At 43.9% G+C, this 24,921-nt stretch overlaps 1 protein-coding gene across 2 annotated transcripts in view; it reads left to right on the forward strand.

Annotated features, from left to right (window-relative positions):
* Positions 1–24,921, forward strand: part of LOC110491218 (zinc finger MIZ domain-containing protein 1) — a 333,151-nt gene that overhangs the window by 254,152 nt on the left and 54,078 nt on the right. Inside the window, exon 1 of one of the 2 annotated variants that reach the window (XM_036945992.1) lies at positions 13,413–13,898. The exons of the other annotated variant lie outside the window; for it this stretch is intronic. The gene's annotated coding sequence lies outside the window, so the exon portion shown is untranslated. Of the gene's footprint in view, positions 1–13,412; positions 13,899–24,921 lie in introns of those variants that run through there. 2 annotated transcript variants of the gene reach the window in all.

Raw genomic sequence — 24,921 nt, forward strand, 5'->3', positions numbered from 1 at the left:
ACCAACCTCCTCTTCTGTCAACTACCAACCTTCTATCAACTATCAACCTTCTGTCAACTACCAACCTTCTGTTAACTACCAACCTCTTCTCCTGTCAACTACCAACCTCCTCTTCTGTCAACTATCAACTTCCTCTTCTGTCAACTACCAACCCCCTCTTCTGTCAACTACCAACCTCTTCTTCTGTCAACTACCAACCTTCTATCAACTATCAACCTTCTGTCAACTACCAACCTCCTCTTCTGTCAACTACCAACCTCCTCTTCTGTCAACTACCAACCTCCTCTCCTGTCAACTACCAACCTCCTCTCCTGTCAACTACCAACCTCCTCTTCTGTCAACTACCAACCTTCTGTCAACTACCAACCTTCTATCAACTACCAACCTTCTGTCAACAACCAACCTTCTGTCAACTAACAACCTTCTGTCAACTACCAACCTCCTCTTCTGTCAACTACCAACCTTCTGTCAACTACCAACCTTCTGTCAACTACCAACCTTCTATTAACTACCAACTTTCTGTCAACTACCAACCTTCTGTCAACTACCAACCTTCTATTAACTACCAACTTTCTGTCAACTACCAACCTTCTGTCAACTACCAACCTTCTATTAACTACCAACCTTCTGTCAACTACCAACCTTCTGTCAACTACCAACCTCCTCTTCTGTCAACTACCAACCTCCTCTTCTGTCAACTACCAACCTTCTGTCAACTACCAACCTTCTATCAACTACCAACCATCTATCAACTTCCAACCCCCTCTGTCAACTACCAACCTTCTGTCAACTACCAACCTCCTCTCCTGTCAACTACCAACCTCCTCTTCTGTCAACTACCAACCTTCTGTCAACTACCAACCTTCTGTCAACTACCAACCTTCTGTCAACTACCAACCCTCTGTCAACTACCAACCTTCTGTCAACTACCAACCCTCTCTCAACTACCAACCTTCTGTCAACTACCAACCTCCTCTTCTGTCAACTACCCATCTCCTCTTCTGTCAACTGCCAACCCTCTGTCAACTACCAACCCTGTCAACTACCAACCTTCTGTCAACTACCAACCTCCTCCTCTGTCAACTACCAACCTTCTGTCAACTACCAACCTCCTGTCAACTACCAACCTCCTGTCAACTACCAACCCTGTCAACTACCAACCTTCTATCAACTATCAACCTTCTGTCAACTACCAACCTTCTGTTAACTACCAACCTCTTCTCCTGTCAACTACCAACCTCCTCTTCTGTCAACTATCAACTTCCTCTTCTGTCAACTACCAACCCCCTCTTCTGTCAACTACCAACCTCTTCTTCTGTCAACTACCAACCTTCTATCAACTATCAACCTTCTGTCAACTACCAACCTCCTCTTCTGTCAACTACCAACCTCCTCTTCTGTCAACTACCAACCTCCTCTCCTGTCAACTACCAACCTCCTCTCCTGTCAACTACCAACCTCCTCTTCTGTCAACTACCAACCTTCTGTCAACTACCAACCTTCTATCAACTACCAACCTTCTGTCAACAACCAACCTTCTGTCAACTAACAACCTTCTGTCAACTACCAACCTCCTCTTCTGTCATCTACCAACCTTCTGTCAACTATCAACCTTCTGTCAACTATCAACCTCCTCTTCTGTCAACTATCAACCTTCTGTCAACTATCAACTTCCTCCTCTGTCAACTACCAACCTCCTCCTCTGTCAACTACCAACCTTCTGTCAACTACCAATCTCCTGTCAACTACCAACCTCCTGTCAACTACCAACCTCCTGTCAACTACCAACCTCCTCTTCTGTCAACTACCAACCTTCTATCAACTACCAACCTTCTGTCAACTACCAACCTTCTGTTAACTACCAACCTCTTCTTCTGTCAACTACCAACCTCTTCTCCTGTCAACTACCAACCTCCTCTTCTGTCAACTATCAACTTCCTCTTCTGTCAACTACCAACCCCCTCTTCTGTCAACTACCAACCTCTTCTTCTGTCAACTACCAACCTTCTATCAACTATCAACCTTCTGTCAACTACCAACCTCCTCTTCTGTCAACTACCAACCTCCTCTTCTGTCAACTACCAACCTCCTCTCCTGTCAACTACCAACCTCCTCTCCTGTCAACTACCAACCTCCTCTTCTGTCAACTACCAACCTTCTGTCAACTACCAACCTTCTATCAACTACCAACCTTCTGTCAACAACCAACCTTCTGTCAACTAACAAACTTCTGTCAACTACCAACCTCCTCTTCTGTCAACTACCAACCTTCTGTCAACTATCAACCTGTCAACTATCAACCTCCTCTTCTGTCAACTATCAACCTTCTGTCAACTATCAACTTCCTCCTCTGTCAACTACCAACCTCCTCCTCTGTCAACTACCAACCTTCTGTCAACTACCAATCTCCTGTCAACTACCAACCTCCTGTCAACTACCAACCTCCTGTCAACTACCAACCTCCTCTTCTGTCAACTACCAACCTTCTATCAACTACCAACCTTCTGTCAACTACCAACCTTCTGTTAACTACCAACCTCTTCTTCTGTCAACTACCAACCTCCTCTCCTGTCAACTACCAACATCCTCTTCTGTCAACTACCAACCTCGTCTTCTGTCAACTACCAACCTTCTATCAACTATCAATCTTCTGTCAACTATCAACTTCCTCTTCTGTCAACTACCAACCCCCTCTTCTGTCAACTACCAACCTCTTCTTCTGTCAACTACCAACCTTCTATCAACTATCAACCTTCTGTCAACTACCAACCTCTTCTTCTGTCAACTACCAACCTTCTGTCAACTACCAACCTCCTCTTCTGTCAACTACCAACCTCCTCTTCTGTCAACTACCAACCTCCTCTCCTGTCAACTACCAACCTCCTCTCCTGTCAACTACCAACCTCCTCTTCTGTCAACTACCAACCTTCTGTCAACTACCAACCTTCTATCAACTACCAACCTTCTGTCAACAACCAACCTTCTGTCAACTACCAACATTCTGTCAACTACCAACCTCCTCTTCTGTCAACTACCAACCTTCTGTCAACTATCAACCTTCTGTCAACTATCAACCTCCTCTTCTGTCAACTATCAACCTTCTGTCAACTATCAACTTCCTCCTCTGTCAACTACCAACCTTCTGTCAACTACCAACCCTCTGTCAACTACCAACCTCTTCTCCTGTCAACTACCAACCCTCTCTTCTATCAACTCTCTCTCTCTCTCTCTCTATCTATCTATCCCTCTCCCCTTGTCTCTCTCTCTCTGTCTCTCTCTGAGTATCTGACAAGACAGGTAGGTTATGTTGTTCGTTGCTTTGTCCCTTGCTGTGCTGTTTTCACGAGGCATTGGGTTTAAGCTGCGACTCTAGAACTTGTCTTTCTAGGTTTTCAGAAAACCAGCCCAAGCATGAATAGTGCAGGAGGTGGTTTTAGGCGGAATGTTAAATGTTTTGTGTCTCTCTCTTTGTACAACAGAGAAACTTGACAATTAGCCTAAGCAGTCAAGAGTAGGAGGGAGGTTCAGCCTATTCCTTCTGGAGCCCTCAAATTCAAATCTGGACCCTCTAATCAGGGACGGATTTACACCTGGGACAACAGATGGGTGCAATGAATAATCGGGGAGAACAGAAAACCTACTATGCTTGACTCTGGTCCCTATAGCATTCGGATGGATACGTGGTAGACTGTCATGCCTTGTGTGCCAGTCAGAGACTTCTGAAGACATGAAGTCAGACATGTTTTCCTCGAGCCGTGGTAAAGTCTCATGTTGTAACTTTACACATAGGACAGCGGTCGGTCGATCGCAAACACACAAACCTGAAGGGCTATAATTTCTCTCCTAAGAGAGTTCTCTCTCTCTCTTTCTCTTTCTCTTTTCTTTCTCCAAGCTGTTTTGCCTGACTCTGAGTCACATGAACTGATAGTTTAGTTGTGGATTTAGGAAATAACATGAGATGCCTAAACACACTGTTAGTGGCCTCTGCCTTAAACATATTTGAATGTCAGAGAGAATTGGACAGAGTTCAAGAGTGTGTCAGGGAACTAAGATCTCTCTCAGGACAGAAGCAATGGGAACTAAGTTCTCTCTCAGGACAGAAGCAATGGGAACTAAGTTCTCTCTCAGGACAGAAGCAATGGGAACTAAGTTCTCTCTCAGGACAGAAGCAATGGGAACTAAGTTCTCTCTGAGGACAGAAGCAATGGGAACTAAGTTCTCTCTCAGGACAGAAGCAATGGGAACTAAGTTCTCTCTCAGGACAGAAGCAATGGGAACTAAGTTCTCTCTTAGGACAGAAGCAATGGGAACTAAGTTCTCTCTCAGGACAGAAGCAATGGGAACTAAGTTCTCTCTCAGGACAGAAGCAATGGGAACTAAGTTCTCTCTCAGGACAGAAGCAATAGGAACTAAGTTCTCTCTCAGGACAGAAGCAATGGGAACTAAGTTCTCTCTCAGGACAGAAGCAATGGGAACTAAGTTCTCTCTCAGGACAGAAGCAATGGGAACTAAGTTCTCTCTCAGGACAGAAGCAATGGGAACTAAGTTCTCTCTGAGGACAGAAGCAATGGGAACTAAGTTCTCTCTCAGGACAGAAGCAATGGGAACTAAGTTCTCTCTCAGGACAGAAGCAATGGGAACTAAGTTCTCTCTCAGGACAGAAGCAATGGGAACGAAGTTCTCTCTCAGGACAGAAACAATAGTAGTTCCCATTGCTTCTGTCCTGAGAGAGAACTTAGTTCCCATTGCTTCTGTCCTAAGTTCTCTCTCAGGTAGGGCTGTGCGATATAACCAAAATATCATATCACAATATTTTTCAGATTGACTGTATTTAATGTTTTTTTAATAATAAAAAAGTTGTAAACATGCGTTGAGTAGGTCATTACCCCAAAGGTAGAAACATAGACCCGTTGAAATCAGTTATAGTGTTTCTCCATAATGAACGTGTTATAAGGACGTTTTATACTATCCAACGATGTTCATCATTTTTCATACATTTCTGCATTTCCTGCCACAATGTATGATACGGGCAAAACAAATCTAGGCCTAGTTAATTGGTGAACTGTTTGAATGAATGGAAATACACTGAACAGAATTATAAACGCAACATGTAAAGTGTTGGTCCCATGTTTCATGAGCTGAAATAAAAAGATGCGTTGAAATTTTCCAAAAAAACAAAAATTTTATTTCTCTCAGACTGTGTGTGCAAAAGGTTTCTTTACATCCCTGTCAGTGAGCATTTTCTTCTCTGCCAAGATCATCCATCCACCTGACAGGTGTGGCATATCAAGATGCGGATTAAACAGCATGATCATTACACACAAAAAAAGGAAATAATTTGAAAGACATTTACAATAGGGGAAAAAAAAAAAACTGTAGCTCTTGACAAATATTAAATAAAGATCATATGAGAAAACACTTTTCCATCAAGCAATTATCTCTGCAGTGCATATAAAACACTGCATCAATCATCTATTTGTTAATTTTCTTGTGCTGGGGACAATAAAAGGCCACTCTAAAATGTACAGTTTAGTCTCACAACATAATGCCACGGACGTCTCAAGTTTTGAGGGAACGTGCAACTGGCATGCTGATTACGGGAAAGTCCACTAGAGCTGTAGCCAGATCATTTATTTTTTAAATTTCTCTACCATAAGCCGCCTCCAACGTTGTTTTCGAGAATTTGGCAGTACGTCCAACCAGCCTCGCAACCACAGACCAGGTGTATGGCGTAGTGTGGGGAGGTGGTTTGCTGATGTCAACGTTGTGAACAGAGTGCCCCATGGTGGAGGTGGAGTTATGGTATGGGCAGGCGTAAGCTATGGACAGCAAACACAATTGCATTTTAACGATGGCAATGCACAGAGATACTGTCACAGAGATACTGTGACAAGACCCGAGGCCCATTGTCGTGCCATTCATCTGCCACCATCACCTCATGTTTCAGCATGTAATGCACAGCCCCATGTCGCAAGGATCTGTACACAAATCCTGGAAGCTGAAAATGTCCCAGTTCTTGAATACTCACCAGACATGTCACCCATTGAGCATGTTTGGGATGCTCTGGATCGACGTGTACAACAGCATGTTCCAGTTCCCTACACAATATCCAGAAAACAGCCATTGAAAATGAGGTGGGACAACATTCCACAGGCCACAATCAACAGCCTGATCAACTCTATGTGAAGGAGATGTGTCGCACTGCATGAGGCAAGTGGTCACACCAGATACTGACTGGTTTTCTGATCCAAGCCCATACCTTTTTTTACAAGGTATCTGTGGGCAACAGATCCATATCTGTATTCTCAGTCATGTGAAATACATAGATTAGGGCCTAATGAATTTATTTCAGTTGACTGATTTCTTTATATGAACTGTAACTCAGTAAAATCATTGAAATTGTTGCATGCTGCATTTTTATTTTTGTTCTGTATAGAATGAATGAATCTAATCCTATAGTTGGAATACGCTGGGCAGCACCTTGAATACATTGTTTGACGTGACTAAGAATGAATAAGCCAGGGAGGAATTATTGACAGGCTAGGAACCAAAGTGTTGGTCAGTGTTTCCAGGGCACCCTAATTAGATGTTACAGGTCATGTTTGTCTTACCTCATGTCGCTAGCTAGCGAACATATTCATGATTGACCTATTCCTATCTGATTTGGAAAATACTGTTGCACAAACAACTTTTGCTAGGCCTACACCTGCACTGGTACCAGACTGTATTAGCCAGGGAAGTTTGTTCAGACTTAGTTACATTTAGCAAGCAAGTAGCGATTAGCATTAGCGGCTAACAAGATTTATCTTAGCCACAACATGCTAATAAAAGACAAACTAGCAGACAGTAATATACACAAACTAATAGTGCTTGTAGAAAAGCAGCATCGTTGATACCGACATCTTTCTGCATCTGAACAGCAGGAAAGTAACTCTGTGGTCTAGCAACTGCTCTCTCTTGAGTGACAGGGTGGGGGGTGTGGGGGGGGGGGGGGGCTTGGTGTGGGAAGCAGCATACAACAGGATGAGAAAAATGACTCACCAAAACAGACACTAAACACGCCGGAGTTGCATATCACATTTAAACAAAACAACCATTGAAATACCGTTAGAGAATGTGAAGTAAATAACACAAACCGGTTCCTGCATCAATGCTGGTATATATGTTATACCGCCCAGCCCTCAGGACAGAAACCATGGGAACTGAGATATGTCTTAGGACAGAAGCAATGGGAAGCAGATTTTTTAGAGACTGTCATGCGTAGGGTCTTAGGACAGAGACAATTGAGACGAGCAAGAATGTTAGTTATCTTGTTTTTCATGTTTTTCAAATGTGACAATCTCAGACGTTGCACAAGTTTGTCAAAATTGGATTTATTTGATCCCAAATCAGTCACCATGCTTCATATGCAGTTATTTTCGGAAAGTATTCAGACCCCTTGACTTTTTCTAAATGTTGTTACGTTACAGCCTTTTCTAAAATGTTCCCTCATCTACACATTATAGCCCATAATGATAAAGCAAAAAAACTGTTTTTTTAGAAATGTTGGCAAATTTATTACAAATAAAAACCTGATATCACATTTACATAAGTATTCAGAACCTCTACTAAGTACTTTGTTGACGCACCTTTTGGCAGTGATTTCAGCCTTGAGTCATCTTGGGTATTGACGCTACAAACGTGGCACACCCGTATTTGGGGAGTTTCTCCCATTCTTCTCTGCAGATCCTCTCACGCTCTGTCAGGTTGGATGGGGAGCGTTGCCGCACAGATCTTTTCAGGTTCTAAAGAGATATTCGATTGAGTTCAAGTCCGGGCTCTGGCTGGGCCACTCAGGACATTCAGAGACTTGTCCCGAAGCCACTCCTGCATTGTCTTGGCTGTGTGCTTAGGGTTGTTGTCCTGTTGGAAGGTTAACCTTCGCCCCAGAGTGCTCTGGAGCAGGTTTTCATCAAGGATCTCTGTACTTTCATCTTTGCCTCGATCCTAACTAGTCTCCCAGTTCCTGCCGCTGAAAAACATCCCCACAGCATGATGCTGCCACCACATGATGCTGCCACCACAATACTAGTGCCAGGTTTCCTCCAGACGTGACACTTGGCATTCAGGCCAAAGAGTTCAATCTTGGTTTCATCAGACCAGAGAATCTTGTTTCTCATGGTCTGAGAGTTTTTAGGTGCCTTTTGTCAAACTCCAAGTGGGCCGTCATATGCCTTTTACTGAGGAGTGGCTTCCGTCTGGCCACTCTACCATAAAGGCCTGATTGGTGGAGTGCTGCAGAGATGGTTGTCCTTCTGGAAGTTTCTCCCATCTCCACAGGGGAACTCTAGAGCTCTGTCAGTGACCATCGGGTTCTTGGTCACCTCCCTGACCAAGGCCCTCTTCCCCGATTGGTCAGTTTGGCCGTGCGGCCAGCTCTAGGAGGAGTCTTGGTGGTTACAAACTTCTTCCATTTAATAATGATGAAGGGCACTGTGTTCTTGGGGACCTTCAATGCTGCAGACATTTTTTTGGTATCCTTCCCGAGATCTGTGACTCAACACAATCCTGTCTCGGAGCTCCACGGACAATTCCATTGACCTTCATGGCTTTGGTTTTTGCTCTGACATGCATTGTCAACTGTGGGACCTTCTATAGACAGGTGTGTGCCTTTCCAAATCCTGTCCAATCATTTCAATTTACCACAGGTGGACTGCAGTCAAGTTGTAGAAACATCTCAAGGATGATCAATGGGAAACAGGATGCACCTGAGCTCAATTTAGAATCTCATAGCAAAGGGTCTGAATACTTATGTAAATAAAGGATTTCTGTTTTTAATGTTTAAAACATTTGCTAAAATAAATTTTAAAATCCTGTTTTAATACTTTGTCATTCTGGGGTATTGTGTATAGTTTTCTGAAGTAAAAACAGAAATAACGTAACAAAGTAACAAATAAAAAGTAAATGGAAACCTTAAGGGACTGTATCTCATTAGCTGATATTATTATTGACATAAAGTCGTTTTCACAGCTTTTCCCTCTTCCTTTTATGGAAGACATTGTACCGGCATTTAGCTACTCTGCACTGAAGGCTGTAAATCAACTCACTAATCAGACAGTATCTTTGTCTCCCTCAGCCACACGGGATGATAGATAACTGTGATTCACCTGATAGGAAATGCCAAGAGATTTTAACCAATCTAGATGATTGTTCTTTCCTTCCTTTCCTTAGTGCAGATTTTCATTTTTAAAAATTTAAACTAGGCAAGTCAGTTAAGAACAAATATTTATTATCAATGACGGCCTAGGAACAGTGGTTTAACTGCCTCGTTCGGGGGGCAGAACGACAGATTTTTACCTTGTCAGCTCGGGGATTCGATCCAGCAACCTTTGGGTTACTGACCCAACACTCTAACCACTAGGCTACCTGCCGCCCCTTGGTGAGTGTGCGGATGGAGTCGATTCAGTGAATTCAGGAAGAAAACGGAAATTCCAATCTCAATTTCGATCAGAACAATTTGGAATTTTAATTTCAGTTGACTTCCTGAATTGAAATGAATTGAAATGGAGTTGAGCCCAACCCTGGTGTGCGGTAAACGAACCACCTCATCCATAAAAAACTCCAGACTACACTGTGTTTCCTTATGGAGTATTCTAGCTAGCTAATTATGTGTAGTAACTCAATGGGACTATACTGTGTTTCCTCATGGAGTATTCTAGCTAGCTAATTATGTGTAGTAACTCAATGGGACTATACTGTGTTTCCTTATGGAGTATTCTAGCTAGCTAATTATGTGTAGTAACTCAATGGGACTATACTGTGTTTCCGTATGGAGTATACTAGCTAGCTAGATATGTGTAGTAACTCAATGGGACTATACTGTGTTTCCTTATGGAGTATTCTAGCTAGCTAATTATGTGTAGTAACTCAATGGGACTATACTGTGTTTCCTTATGGAGTATACTAGCTAGCTAATTATGTGTAGTAACTCAATGGGACTATACTGTGTTTCCTTATGGAGTATACTAGCTAGCTAATTATGTGTAGTAACTCAATGGGACTATACTGTGTTTCCTTATGGAGTATTCTAGCTAGCTAATTATGTGTAGTAACTCAATGGGACTATACTGTGTTTCCTTATGGAGTATACTAGCTAGCTAATTATGTGTAGTAACTCAATGGGACTATACTGTGTTTCCTTATGGAGTATTCTAGCTAGCTAATTATGTGTAGTAACTCAATGGGGCTATACTGTGTTTCCTTATGGAGTATACTAGCTAGCTAATTATGTGTAGTAACTCAATGGGACTATACTGTGTTTCCTTATGGAGTATACTAGCTAGCTAATTATGTGTAGTAACTCAATGGGACTATACTGTGTTTCCTGATGGAGTATTCTAGCTAGCTAATTATGTGTAGTAACTCAATGGGACTATACTGTGTTTCCTTATTGAGTATACTAGCTAGCTAATTATGTGTAGTAACTCAATGGGATTATACTGTGTTTCCTTATGGAGTATTCTAGCTAGCTAGATATGTGTAGTAACTGAATGGGACTACACTGTGTTTCCTTATGGAGTATACTAGCTAGCTAATTATGTGTAGTAACTCAATGGGACTATACTGTGTTTCCTCATGGAGTATTCTAGCTAGCTAGATATGTGTAGTAACTCAATGGGACTATACTGTGTTTCCTTATGGAGTATACTAGCTAGCTAGATATGTGTAGTAACTCAATGGGACTATACTGTGTTTCCTTATGGAGTATTCTAGCTAGCTAATTATGTGTAGTAACTCAATGGGACTAGACTGTGTTTCCTTATGGAGTATTCTAGCTAGCTAATTATGTGTAGTAACTCAATGGGACTATACTGTGTTTCCTCATGGAGTATTCTAGCTAGCTAATTATGTGTAGTAACTCAATGGGACTATACTGTGTTTCTTTATGGAGTATTCTAGCTAGCTAATTATGTGTAGTAACTCAATGGGACTATACTGTGTTTCCTTATGGAGTATACTAGCTAGCTAGATATGTGTAGTAACTCAATGGGACTATACTGTGTTTCCTTATGGAGTATACTAGCTAGCTAGATATGTGTAGTAACTCAATGGGACTATACTGTGTTTCCTTATGGAGTACACTAGCTAGCTAGATATGTGTAGTAACTCAATGGGACTATACTGTGTTTCCTCATGGAGTATACTAGCTAGCTAATTATGTGTAGTAACTCAATGGGACTATACTGTGTTTCCTTATGGAGTATACTAGCTAGCTAGATATGTGTAGTAACTCAATGGGACTTTACTGTGTTTCCTTATGGAGTATACTAGCTAGCTAATTATGTGTAGTAACTCAATGGGACTACACTGTGTTTCCTTATGGAGTATACTAGCTAGCTAGATATGTGTAGTAACTCAATGGGACTATACTGTGTTTCCTTATGGAGTATACTAGCTAGCTAATTATGTGTAGTAACTCAATGGGACTATACTGTGTTTCCTTATGGAGTATTCTAGCTAGCTAATTATGTGTAGTAACTCAATGGGACTATACTGTGTTTCCTTATGGAGTATACTAGCTAGCTAGATATGTGTAGTAACTCAATGGGACTATACTGTGTTTCCGTATGGAGTATACTAGCTAGCTAGATATGTGTAGTAACTCAATGGGACTATACTGTGTTTCCTTATGGAGTATACTAGCTAGCTAGATATGTGTAGTAACTCAATGGGACTATACTGTGTTTCCTTATGGAGTATTCTAGCTAGCTAATTATGTGTAGTAACTCAATGGGACTATACTGTGTTTCCTTATGGAGTATACTAGCTAGCTAATTATGTGTAGTAACTCAATGGGACTATACTGTGTTTCCTTATGGAGTATTCTAGCTAGCTAATTATGTGTAGTAACTCAATGGGACTATACTGTGTTTCCTTATGGAGTATTCTAGCTAGCTAATTATGTGTAGTAACTCAATGGGACTATACTGTGTTTCCTTATGGAGTATACTAGCTAGCTAGATATGTGTAGTAACTCAATGGGACTATACTGTGTTTCCTTATGGAGTATACTAGCTAGCTAATTATGTGTAGTAACTCAATGGGACTATACTGTGTTTCCTTATGGAGTATACTAGCTAGCTAGATATGTGTAGTAACTCAATGGGACTAGACTGTGTTTCCTTATGGGAGTATTCCAGCTAGCTAATTATGTGTAGTAACTCAATGGGACTATACTGTGTTTCCTTATGGGAGTATTCTAGCTAGCTGATTTCGTTAGCCATGTCTGGAATTAAATTGTCTGTTTTTTGTATGTTATCCATTAGATTAGTGGCACTAATTTAACAATTTGCTTTTAATGAATTGCTGCTGAATATCAAGAAAATGTTGATTGTGAAATAACGTAGTATATTATTGACTGCTTGCCGTTTATAAACGTGTTTACACGTTTATAGTTGTGTAATTATTTATCCAAGGCTGGGTGCTCACACAGCCCCTCCCCTCCCAAGCACACATACAGACAAGCCCAACCCTGCCCTGTCCTGTCCTGCCCTGTCCTTTCCTAGCCATCCCTGTCCTGCCCTGTCCTTTCCTAGCCAGACCTGTCCTGTCCTGTTCTTTCCTAGCCAGCCCAGTCCTGCCCTGTCCTGTCCTGTTCTTTCCTAGCCAGCCCTGTCCTGCCATGTCCAGCCATGTCCTTTCCTAGCCAAACCTGTCCAGCCCTGTCCAGCCCTGTCCTGTCCTTTCCTGTCCAGCCCTGTCCTTTCCTGTCCTGTCCTTTCCTGTCCTGTCCTTTCCAGTCCTGTCCAGCCCTGTCCTTTCCTGTCCTGTCCTGTCCTGCCCTGTCCTTTCCTGTCCTGTCCTTTCCAGTCCTGTCCTGTCCTTTCCAGTCATGTCCTTTCCAGTCCTGTCCTGTCCTTTCCAGTCCTGTCCTGTCCTGTCCTGCCCTGTCCTTTCCTGTCCTGTCCTTTCCTGTCCTTTCCAGTCCTGTCCTGTCCTGTCCTTTCCAGACCTGTCCTGTCCTGTCCTGTCCTTTCCAGTCCTGTCCTGTCCTGTCCTGTCCTGTCCTGTCCTTTCCAGTCCTGTCCTGTCCTTTCCAGTCCTGTCCTGTCCTGTCCTGCCATGTCCTTTCCTAGCCAGCCCTGTCCTTTCCTAGCCAGCCCTGTCCTGCTGGTCCCACCCTTTTATCTGCCTTTCTCTGCATATCAGGAAGTCAGGGTGTGTGTATCCCAAACGGCACCCTATTCCCTACATAGTGCACTACTTTTCCCCAGGACCCTGGTCTAAAGTAGTGCACTATATAGGGAATAGGGTGCCATAGGGCTCTGGTCTGAAGGAGTGCACTATATAGGGAATAGGGTGCCATAGGGCTCTGGTCTAAAGTAGTGCACTATATAAGGAATAGGGTGCCATGCAGGATGCATGCTCCTTAATCTCTCAACCCTGCCTCCTACTCTCCCAGAATCCTCCCTGGTTGCCGTTACTTAGGATGTCTAGTTTGATGGATTAATTCAACTGTATGCGGCGTTAGAGAATAGCAGAGTGGAAGAAGAAGGAAGGGGATAAAATCTCAGCTCAATCTACTCATCTGAAACCATTCCTGTCATTGCTGTAGGAGCTGACCAGTAGCTCTGCCCTTTCCGGAACAACAAACTCTTGTTTTAAATGAATTGATCGAGGTTTCTTCTTTATGCCCGTATCTCTGGACCTGGTCCAAGATACAGGCTGTCTAGCACATTAGGCACCACCCCCCCTTTTGCAAGTTTGAAATGTGAGCTGCCGAGCCTGCTTGTCTGTGTGGCTGTGTGGCTGTGTGTCTGTGTGGCTGTGTGATGTGTTTATTGGGAGGGCAGGCAATGGCTCAGTAGACAGAGAGGATACATCTATAACAGCAACGGCTGCAGGGAGATACAACAGAGGTGAGGAAATAAAACATTTAGATCTCCCTCTCTCTCTGTCCCCCCCAACTCTCTCTCCCTCTCTCACTGTCCCCCCCCCACCCCTCTCTCTCCCTCTCTCACTGTCCCCCCCTCACCCCTTTCTCTCTCCCTCTCCCACTGTCCCCCTCACCCCTCTCTCTCCCTCTCTCACTGTCCCCCCCCACCCCTCTCTCCCTCTCTCACTGCCCCCCCACCCCCTCTCTCCTTCCTTCGCTATATCTCTCTCTCTCTCTCTTTAACCCTTGAGCGGCAGCAGCAGAAAACCAGGTCCTTTATGTTCTAGAGTAGACTGAGACATTCTCTATGATCCTGTCCTCCTCCTCTCTGCTATATGTCATCCTGTCCTCCTGTCCTCCTCCTCTCTGCTGTCTGTCCTCCTCTCTGCTGTCTGTCCTCCTGTCCTCCTCCTCTCTGATGTATGTCCTCCTGTCCTCCTGTCCTCCTCATCTCTGCTGTCTGTCCTCCTGTCCTCCTGTCCTCCTGTCCTCCTCCTCTCTGCTGTATGTCCTCCTGTCCTCCTCATCTCTGCTGTCTGTCCTCCTGTCCTCCTGTCCGTCTCCTCTCTGCTGTCTGTCCTCCTGTCCTCCTGTCCTCCTGTCCTCCTCCTCTCTGCTGTATGTCCTCCTGTCCTCCTCCTCTCTGCTGTCTGTCCTCCTGTCCTCCTCTCTGCTGTCTGTCCTCCTGTCCTCCTCTCTGCTGTCTGTCCTCCTGTCCTCCTCTCTGCTGTCTGTCCTCCTGTCCTCCTCTCTGCTGTATGAACAAAGCTTCCTTTTTAAAAGTCTTAACCCTCTTGTTCTGCCATGCTATTGTCTCGTGGGGATTGGTTGTCAGAGAGAGAGAGAGAGTGGAGGGAGTACAGTGAGAGAGGGAGAGAAAGAGGGGGAGAGAGAGTTGAGGGAGTACAGTGAGAGAGGGAGAGGGGGAGAGAGAGAGAGAGTGGAGGGAGTACAGTGAGAGAGGAAGAGGGGGAGAGAGAGCGAGAGAGAGAGAGAGAGTGGAGGGAGTACAGTGAGAGAGGGAGAGGGGGAGAGAGAGAGAGAGTGGAGGGAGTACAGTGAGAGAGGAAGAGGGGGAGAGAGAGCGAGAGAGAGAGAGAGAGTGGAGGGAGTACAGTGAGAGAGTGAGAGGAAGAAAAAATAAAAAGAAGCCCTGGCTTCCTGATTCCTGCAAATAAGTATTTGTAGACATGTGAGGAGCAACAAGACGGGCGGAAGGAGTCCCACTGTGGGGTGGGGGGGAGGGAGTTCCACTGTGGGGGAGGAGTTCCACTGTGGGGGGGAGGGAGTTCCACTGTGGGGGGGAGTCCCACTGTGGGGGGGGGGAGTTCCCCTGTGGGGGAGGAGTTCCCCTGTGGGGGAGGAGTTCTCCTGTGGGGGAGGAGTTCCCCTGTGGGGGAGGAGTTCCCTTGTGGGGGGGGGGGGGGGGGGGTTCCCCTGTGGGGGAGGAGTTGCACTGTGGGGGGGAGTTGCACTGTGGGGGGGGGGGGGAGTTCCCCTGTGGGAACTGAGTAACTAACTGACTGACTGACTGACTGGCTGAGTAATTAACCGACTGACTGACTGGCTGAGTAACTAACTGACTGGCTGAGTAACTAACTGACTGACTCATTAACTAACTGACTGACTGATTAACTAACTGACTGACTGACTGGCTGAGTAACTAACTGACTGACTAATTAACTACCTGACTGGCTGAGTAACTAACTGACTGACTGATTAACTAACTGACTGGCTGAGTAACTAAATGACTGGCTGAGTAACTAACTGACTGACTGATTAACTAACTGACTGACTGATTAACTAACTGACTGGCTGAGTAACTAACTGACTGACTGATTAACTAACTGACTGGCTGAGTAACTAACTGACTGACTGATTAACTAACTGACTGACTGACTGGCTGAGTAACTAACTGCCTGACTGACTGGCTGAGTAACTAACTGACTGGCTGAGTAACTAACTGTCTGACTGACTGGCTGAGTAACTAATTGGCTGAGTAACTAACTGACTGACTGATTAACTAACTGACTGGCTGAGTAACTAACTGACTAACTGATTAACTGACTGACTGGCTGAGTAACTAACTGACTGGCTGACTGGCTGAGTAACTAACTGACTGACTGACTGGCTGAGTAACTAACTGACTGGCTGACTGGCTGAGTAACTAACTGACTGGCTGAGTAACTGACTGACTGGCTGAGTAACTAACTGACTGGCTGAGTAACTAACTGACTGACTGATTAACCGACTGACTGGCTGAGTAACTAACTGACTGGCTGACTGGCTGAGTAACTAACTGACTGGCTGAGTAACTGACTGACTGGCTGAGTAACTAACTGACTGGCTGAGTAACTAACTGACTGACTGATTAACTGACTGACTGGCTGAGTAACTAACTGACTGGCTGATTGGCTGAGTAACTAACTGACTGGCTGAGTAACTAACTGACTGACTGACTGGCTGAGTAACTAACTGACTGACTGACTGGCTGAGTAACTAACTGACTGACTGACTGGCTGAGTAACTAACTGACTGACTGACTGGCTGAGTAACTAACTGACTGACTGACTGGCTGAGTAACTAACTGACTGACTGACTGGCTGAGTAACTAACTGACTGGCTGAGTAACTAACTGACTGACTGACTGGCTGAGTAACTAACTAACTGACTGGCTGATTAACTAACTGACTGGCTGAGTAACTAACTGACTGACTGATTAACTAACTGACTGACTGGCTGAGTAACTAACTGACTGACTGACTGACTGAGTAACTCACTGACTGACTGATTGGCTGAGTAACTAACTGACTGGCTGATTAACTAACTGACTGGCTGAGTAACTAACTGACTGACTGATTAACTAACTGACTGACTGATTAACTGACTGACTGGCTGAGTAACTAACTGACTGGCTGATTGGCTGAGTAACTAAGTGACTGGCTGATTAACTAACTGACTGGCTGAGTAACTAACTGACTGACTGATTACCTAACTGACTGGCTGATTAACTAACTGACTGACTGATTAACTAACTGACTGGCTGAGTAACTAACTGACTGACTGACTGACTGGCTGAGTAACTAACTGACTGACTGACTGACTGATTAACTAACTGACTGGCTGGCTGGCTGGCTGATTAACTAACTGACTGACTGACTGATTAACTGACTGACTGGCTGATTAACTAACTGACTGACTGACTGGCTGAGTAACTAACTGACTGACTGACTGGCTGATTAACTGACTGACTGGCTGAGTAACTGACTGACTGACTGATTAACTAACTGACTGGCTGATTAACTAACTGACTGACTGATTAACTGACTTACTGGCTGAGTAACTAACTGACTGGCTGACTGGCTGAGTAACTAACTGACTGACTGACTGGCTGATTAACTGACTGACTGACTGACTGGCTGATAAACTAACTGACTAGCTGACTGACTGACTGACTGGCTGGCTGGCTGATTAACTAACTGACTGGCTGATTAAATGACTGACTGGCTGACTGATTCATTGACTATCTATCTAACTGACTGACTGACTGATTAAATGACTGACTGGCTGATTAACTGAACGCCTGATTAATAACTAAATGACTGTCTGTCTGACTGATTCATTGATTATCTATCTAACTGACTGACTGACTGACTGATTAACTGACTGACTGACTGACTGACTGACTGACTGGCTGAGTAACTAACTGACTGTCTGTCTGACTGATTCATTGATTATCTATCTAACTGACTGACTGACTGACTGACTAACTGACTGACTGACTGACTGGCTGACTGGCTGAGTAACTAACTGACTGGCTGACTGGCTGAGTAACTAACTGACTGGCTGACTGGCTGACTGACTGACTGACTGACTGGCTGAGTAACTGACTGTCTGACTGATTCATTGATTATCTATCTAACTGACTGACTGACTAACTGATTAACTGACTGACTGACTGGCTGACTGGCTGAGTAACTAACTGACTGACTGACTGGCTGAGTAACTAACTGACTGACTGACTGGCTGACTAACTGACTGACTGACTGACTGGCTAACTGACTGACTGACTGGCTGACTGGCTTCGTGGTGTGGTTTAGTTGGTTGTCCTCCCCCATTCATTACCCAATTGTGTAGAGCTGAATGAAACACTTGTTCTCCTCAATATCAGGGACATTTCCAAGTTGTGAAATCACACCCCTTTGTTCTGGTCCCTCCCCTGTGCAGAGTAACTCAAGATCTGATTGGTACTTCAACTTCAAATCAAATCGCTGTTGCCTTGTCATGTCCTTTTTTAATAAGAAACAGACAGGGACCACGCTTCAGAATGGTACGCAGGTACACATTGCTCCCTCTGTGACAGCATGCTCACATACCTGGAGAGGAGATGGGCCATGAAAGCAGCAGGACACGTCCATGGCTTCTTCATACCACAATAGAAATGGATGTATTACTGCACCTTCTCCCAGTGTGGGTGGACCATAAATTGAACGGATTCATCCCTAGCTGCTGTACAGATCAACTCATTTGCTCACATGCTCCTTTTCAAGGTGGGAGAGAGAGAGAGAGAGAGAGAGAGAGAAAGAGAGAGAGGTAGAGAGAGAGGTAGAGAGAGAGAGTGTGTTAGTGAGAGAGAGAGAGGTAGAGAGAGAGATGTAGAGGTAGAGAGAGAGGTAGTGAGAGAGAGAGTGTGTTAGTGAGAGAGAGAAAGAGAGAGAGAGAGGTAGAGGTAGAGAGAGAGAGGAGTAGAGAGAGAGGTAGAGAGAGAGAGAGAGAGAGTGTTAGTGAGAGAGTGTTAGAGAGAGAGAGAGTGTTAGTGAGAGAGTGTTAGAGAGAGTGTTTAGAGAGAGAGAGAGAGTGTGTTAGTGAGAGAGTGTTAGAGAGAGAGAGAGAGAGAGAGAGAGAGAGGGGTATTGCAAACCACTAATTTCAGAAGAGGGTTGGAACACAGTTATTAAGGAGGGAAACCAGGAAAGAGAGACATCAAATAATTGGGCCCTTATATTTTAATCTGAACCCGGCGATGACTAAATTATCAGCCACTTCTTCACTTTCTACAATTCCATGTTTGACATTTCAGTCTTTGGTGGACATGTTCCCTCGTATGGTGACACTTAACCTGTTGATGGTGTTGCTAGGGTTTTATGGTGTTGATAGGGTTTTATGGTGTTGATAGGGTTTTATGGTGTTGCTAGGGTTTTATGGTGTTGATAGGGTTTTATGGTGTTGATAGGGTTTTATGGTGTTGATAGGGTTTTATGGTGTTGATAGGGTTTTAATAGTATGCTCGTTGATTTCACCTTGTACCCAAACCTCAACTGCACCGTTCAATCTCTCACAATGGGATTAACATGGAGATTGGGATTCTAGTCTAATTATGTTGGTTCTAATAAGTCTATTCTGTTGGTTCTACTAAGTCTATTCTGTTGGTTCTACTAAGTCTATTCTGTTGGTTCTACTAAGTCTATTCTGTTGGTTCCACTAAGTCTATTCTGTTGGTTCTACTAAGTCTATTCTGTTGGTTCTACTAAGTGTATAATGTTGGAACTGCTAAGTACTTCATCCATTCTGATTGTTATTCCACCTATCAGAAATGTTGTTATGCATTGCTAGTGAAATGCTGAACCCTATATATTTAAACCCTACAGAAACCAACTCGTGCAGAAGATGTCTGACAGACTCAGGTACCTGTCTGTGTCACAGTGTTGTTCTGTCCAATACGGCAAACGTCATGTCATCGGCTGAATCAATCAATCATCCTCATCACAGAATGTCTCTCAAATGGCCCCCTATTCCCCCTGTAGTGCACTGCTTTTTACCAGAGCCCTGGGTGCCATTTGGGATAATTTTCTGTCAGTGTTGGTGGGCGTGTCTTATAGGACCAGACGTACATTAAATGATGTGTGCATCCGATGTGGCTTTCTGATTGGACGCGTTGCGGCGAAGGTTCCGAAGGCTTTGTTTGGGGGGGGGGGGGGGGGGGGGGGCTAAACTGTTCTGTCTGTGATAGCATGGTTGTTTACACGTTGTTGAATCATTTTGCTTTTGCCATGACACAACTAAGCCGGCGATGTTGAGTCAGATTTGTTTCCTTGTACTTTTCCGCAGGTACAGTTGAAGTCTGAAGTTGACATACACTTAGGTTGGAGGTCATTAAAACTCGTTTTTCAACCACTTCACAAATTTCTTGTTAACAAAATGTAGTTTTGGCAAGTTGGTTAGGACATCTACTTTGTGCATGACACAAGTCATTTTTCCAACAACTGTTTAACAGACAGATTATTTCACTTATAATTAATTCACTGTATCACAATTCCAGTGGGTCAGAAGTTTATATACACTAAGTTGACTGTGCCTTTAAACAGCTTGGAAAATTCAAGAAAATTATGTCATGGCTTTAGAAGCTTCTGATAGGCTAATTGACATCATTTAAGGTGTACCTGTGGATGTATTTCAAGGCCTACCTTCAAACTCAGTGCCTCTTTGCTTGACATCATGGGAAAATGAAAAGAAATCAGCCAAGACCTCCACAAGTCTGGTTCATCCTTGGGATCAATTTCCAAACGCCTGAAGGTACCACATTCATCTGTACAAACAATTGTGTGCAAGTATAAACACCGTGGGACTCGTTCTGTCTCCTAGAGATGAACGTACTTTGGTGAAAAAAGAGCAAATCGATCCCAGAACAACAGCAAAGGACCTTGTGAAGATGCTGGAAGAAACAGGTACAAAAGTATCTATATCCACAGTAAAATGAGTCCTATATCGACATAACCTGAAAGGCCGCTCAGCAAGGAAGCCACTGCTCCAAAACTGCTATAAAAAGCCAGACTACGGTTTGCAACTGCACATGGGGACAAAGATCGTACTTTTTAGAGAAATGTCCTCTCTTCTGATGAAACAAAAATAGAACTGTTTGGCCATAATGACCATCGTCATGTTTGGAGGATAAAGGGGGAGGCTTGCAAACCAAAGAACACCATCCCAACCATGAAGCACGGGGGTGGCAGGATCATGTTGTGGGGGTGCTTTGCTGCAGGAGGGACTAGTGCATTTCACAAAATAGATGGCATCATGAGAGAGGAAAATGATGTGCATTTATTGAAGCAACATCTCAAGACATCAGTCAGGAAGTTAAAGCTTGGTCGCAAATGGGTCTTCCAAATGGACAATGACCCCAAGCATACTTCCAAAGTTGTGGCAAAATGGCTTGAGGACAACAAAGGCAAGGTATTGGAGTGGCCATCACAAAGCCCTGACCTCAATCATATAGAAAATTTGTGGGCAGAACTGAAAAAGCGTGTGAGAGCAAGAAGGCCTACAAACCTGACTCAGTTACACCAGCTCTGTCAGGAGGAATGGGACAAAATTCACCCAACTTAGTGTGGGAAGCTTGTGGAAGGCTACCTGAAATGTTTGACCTAAGTTAAACAATTTAAAGGCAATGCTACCAAATAATAATTGAGTGTATGTAAACTTCTGACCCACTGGGAATGTGATGAAAGAAATAAAGGCTGAAATAAATCATTTTCTCTACTATTATTCTGACATTTCACATTCTTAAAATAAAGTGGTGATCCAACTGACCTAGACAGGGAGTTTTTACTCTGGTTAAATGTCAGGAATTGTGAAAAACTGATTTTAAATGTATTTGGCTAAGGTGTATGTAAACTTCCGACTTCAACTGTATGTACCTATTGTTTTTAAATCGAAGAATGCTATGCAATGTTTGTTTAATTTGTTTGATGGTATACTGTACATCAAGCTGTCTCACTACAGAAACAGGATATAGACTAGTGTCCTGTCCAGGGGGTGTCCTGTACATCAAGCTGACCTGTGGGCTGTTGTGTCTTGGACAAGGTGTCCTATTTCTAGGTTAGAGGTCCAGCAGCATAATAGACCGTCTGTCTCTCAGTCGACATATCTGGGATTAGGTCATCAGGTCATCTCTGGTTGTGTCCTGTGGTGGTCGTCTCTGGTTGTGTCCTGTGGTGGTCGTCTCTGGTTGTGTCCTGTGGTGGTCGTCTCTGGTTGTGTCCTGTGGTGGTCGTCTCTGGTTTTGTCCTGTGGTCTGTTGTCTCTGAGCCACTCCACCCACATGTCTCACCGACAAGCCATGAATGAGTGTAGCGAAGCCTACTTCTTAAAGGTTGAATAGCAGGATTGAGAAGGAACGCTGTGTAATTATTAGTCTGTGATTGGTGAATCACTCGACAGGTAGAGGATTGATCTGGCTCACTAATTCACTCTCTAGTAGGTGTTTTCAGTCCTGGTGTTTTTCAACGTTTCTATTGAATGTCGATGTGGTTGTGTGTTGTCATTTGGGCCGTGAATTGGCAAGGACCACACGATACATTATTATCATGATACATTATATATACAAAAGTATGTGGACACCCCTTCAGATTAGTGGATTCGGGCTATTTCAGCCACACCTGTTGCTGACAGTTGTATAAAATTTTAACACACAGCCGTGCAATCTCCATAGACAAACATTGGCAGTAGAATGGCCTTACTGAATACCTCAGTGACTTTCAGCTGCCCCGGTAAACTGTAAGTGCTGTTATTGTGAAGTGGAAATGTCTAGGAGCAACAGCGGCTCAGCCGTGAAGTGGTAGGCCAACACAAGCTCACAGAACAGGACCGCCAAGTGCTGAAGCGTGTAGTTTGTAGCAAGTAAAAATAATCTGTCCTCGGTTGCAACACTCACCACCGAGTTCCAAACTGCCTCTGGAAGCAACGTCAGGGAGACCATGCAGAAATGGTTTGTCGGGGATCGGTATGGAAGAACTTGACTGGCCTGCACAGAGCCCTGACCTCAACCTCATCGAACACCTTTGGGATGATTTGTACCGCCGACATGCGAGCCAGGCCTAATCGCCCAACAGCAGTGCCCGAGCTCACTAATGCTCTCGTGGCTGAATGGAAGCAAGTCCCCAACATCTAGTGGAAAGCCTCCCCAGAAGAGGAGAGGCTGTTATAGTAGGGAAGGGGGGGATCAACTCCATATTAATGCCCATGGCTTTGGAATGAGATGTTCGATGAGCAGGAGTCCATATCCTGTTGGTCATGTAGTGTACATAGGTGCCGATACAATATGTATGATTCTATTTGTATCGTGATTGGATACTGTGATTTCATGTTCCAAACATACTGCAGAGAGACAAGAAAGCTAGTTTTTATTTAACCTTTATTTAACTAGGCTAGTCAGTTAAGAACAAATTCTTATTTTTCAATGACGGCCTAGGAACAGTGAGTTAACTGCCTTGTTCAGGGGGTAGAACGATAGATTTTGTACCTTGTCAGCTCGGGGATTCGATCCTTTCGGTTACCGGTCCAACACTCTAACCACTAGGCTACGCTGGGGTGTGTCGTGATCAGTCATGGAAATAAACCCAAAACTATTAGTTTCCCCCCATTTTAAAGAAGACTGAGAACAAGTGATTCAAGTTTGGTACAGCCAACTAGCACACAAAAAATATATATATATTGTGACATTGTCAAAACCATACAAAATATCGTCACAAATAATATCCCGGTTTGTAACTGTGCGATAGTTCTCCCACATCACTAGTTGTTTTGAAGGGAGGGTGGTTGTCAGGCTGTCCATTCCTAGTCGTGTCTTTTCAGTGTTACACATGGATGTGTCTAGTGAGTCCCGTAGGGTGTCGTGATCATGTTAGTCCTCCTCTCTCTGTGTGTGTGTGTGTGTGTGTGTTTCAGTCCTCTTCCTGTCTGGTTTTGGGGTTTTTGACCCACTGTGAGAGGGTCACAGGTGACTCTGCTGCCGGCGTGGTTGTGTGCCAATGCGGGGAACTGCTGTTCGTTCATTACCCATCACCCCTGAGGGTCCCACAGACACACGGTCGCGTCTACTGCTGTGCTTTAATTTGTTTTATTGAAGACGAGAGAGAGAGAGAGAGAGAGAGAGAGAGGGAGGGGGGGGCTTAATGGTTCCTCTTTGTTAATGGCAGCCTGTTGCCGGGGGAAACCGTCTGGTGGTCTGGAAGCTTCTTCTTCTCAGGTCAACCGCTCTGATAATCTGCTGACAGGAACACACACTATACACACTATACACACACACACTATACACACACACACTATACACACACACTATACACACACACTGTACACACACACACACACACACTATACACACACACACACACACACACACACACACACACACACACACTATGCACACACACACACACACACACACACACACAGACACACACACCATACACACACACACACACACACTATACACACACACTATAGTTTATACACACTTAAACACACACACACACACCTAAACACACACACTATAGTTCACACACACTTAGTTAAACATACTCACTGACTGTAAACACCAGCCATGGGAAGAACATGAGCAGGATCCTCAGTCCGCCCTTGTTGCATATTTGTTTATTTGTTGCCGTAACCCTACACACCTGATTCAAATTATTAAATCTTTGCCGTTTAGTTGATCATTTGAATCTGGTGTGCTAAGACACGTGTACCCAGCGGTGGGCCGAGGACCGAGTTTGAGAAACTCTGCTCTATATTGACTTTCTCTTCTCCAATGGACGAGGCCGTAATCATTTTATTATGAATAAATTACCATTTAAAAATGACTTGTTTTGTTTTAACTATAATAGTTTGGGTCCTTTTATACACAACCAGAATTAAAGTATATCATGTTGTTGATTTAAACCAATAAGACGAGTGATGTGTTTGTGTCATGCTGTTCATTTAATAACCTATTCAAATAAGGCTGGGGATGCTGTTCATTTAATAATAATGTTGCCAGATTGGGTTGAATTAAGATATAAAGATGTTGTTGCCAGATTGGGTTGAATTAAGATATAAAGATGTTGTTGCCAGATTGGGGGGAATTACGATATAAAGATGTTGCCAGATTGGGTGGAATTAAGATATAAAGATGTTGTTGCCAGATTGGGTTGAATTAAGATATGAAGATGTTGTTGCCAGATTGGGTTAAA

Source organism: Oncorhynchus mykiss, chromosome 16 (assembly GCF_013265735.2).
Source record: "Oncorhynchus mykiss isolate Arlee chromosome 16, USDA_OmykA_1.1, whole genome shotgun sequence".
NCBI lineage: Eukaryota > Metazoa > Chordata > Actinopteri > Salmoniformes > Salmonidae > Oncorhynchus > Oncorhynchus mykiss.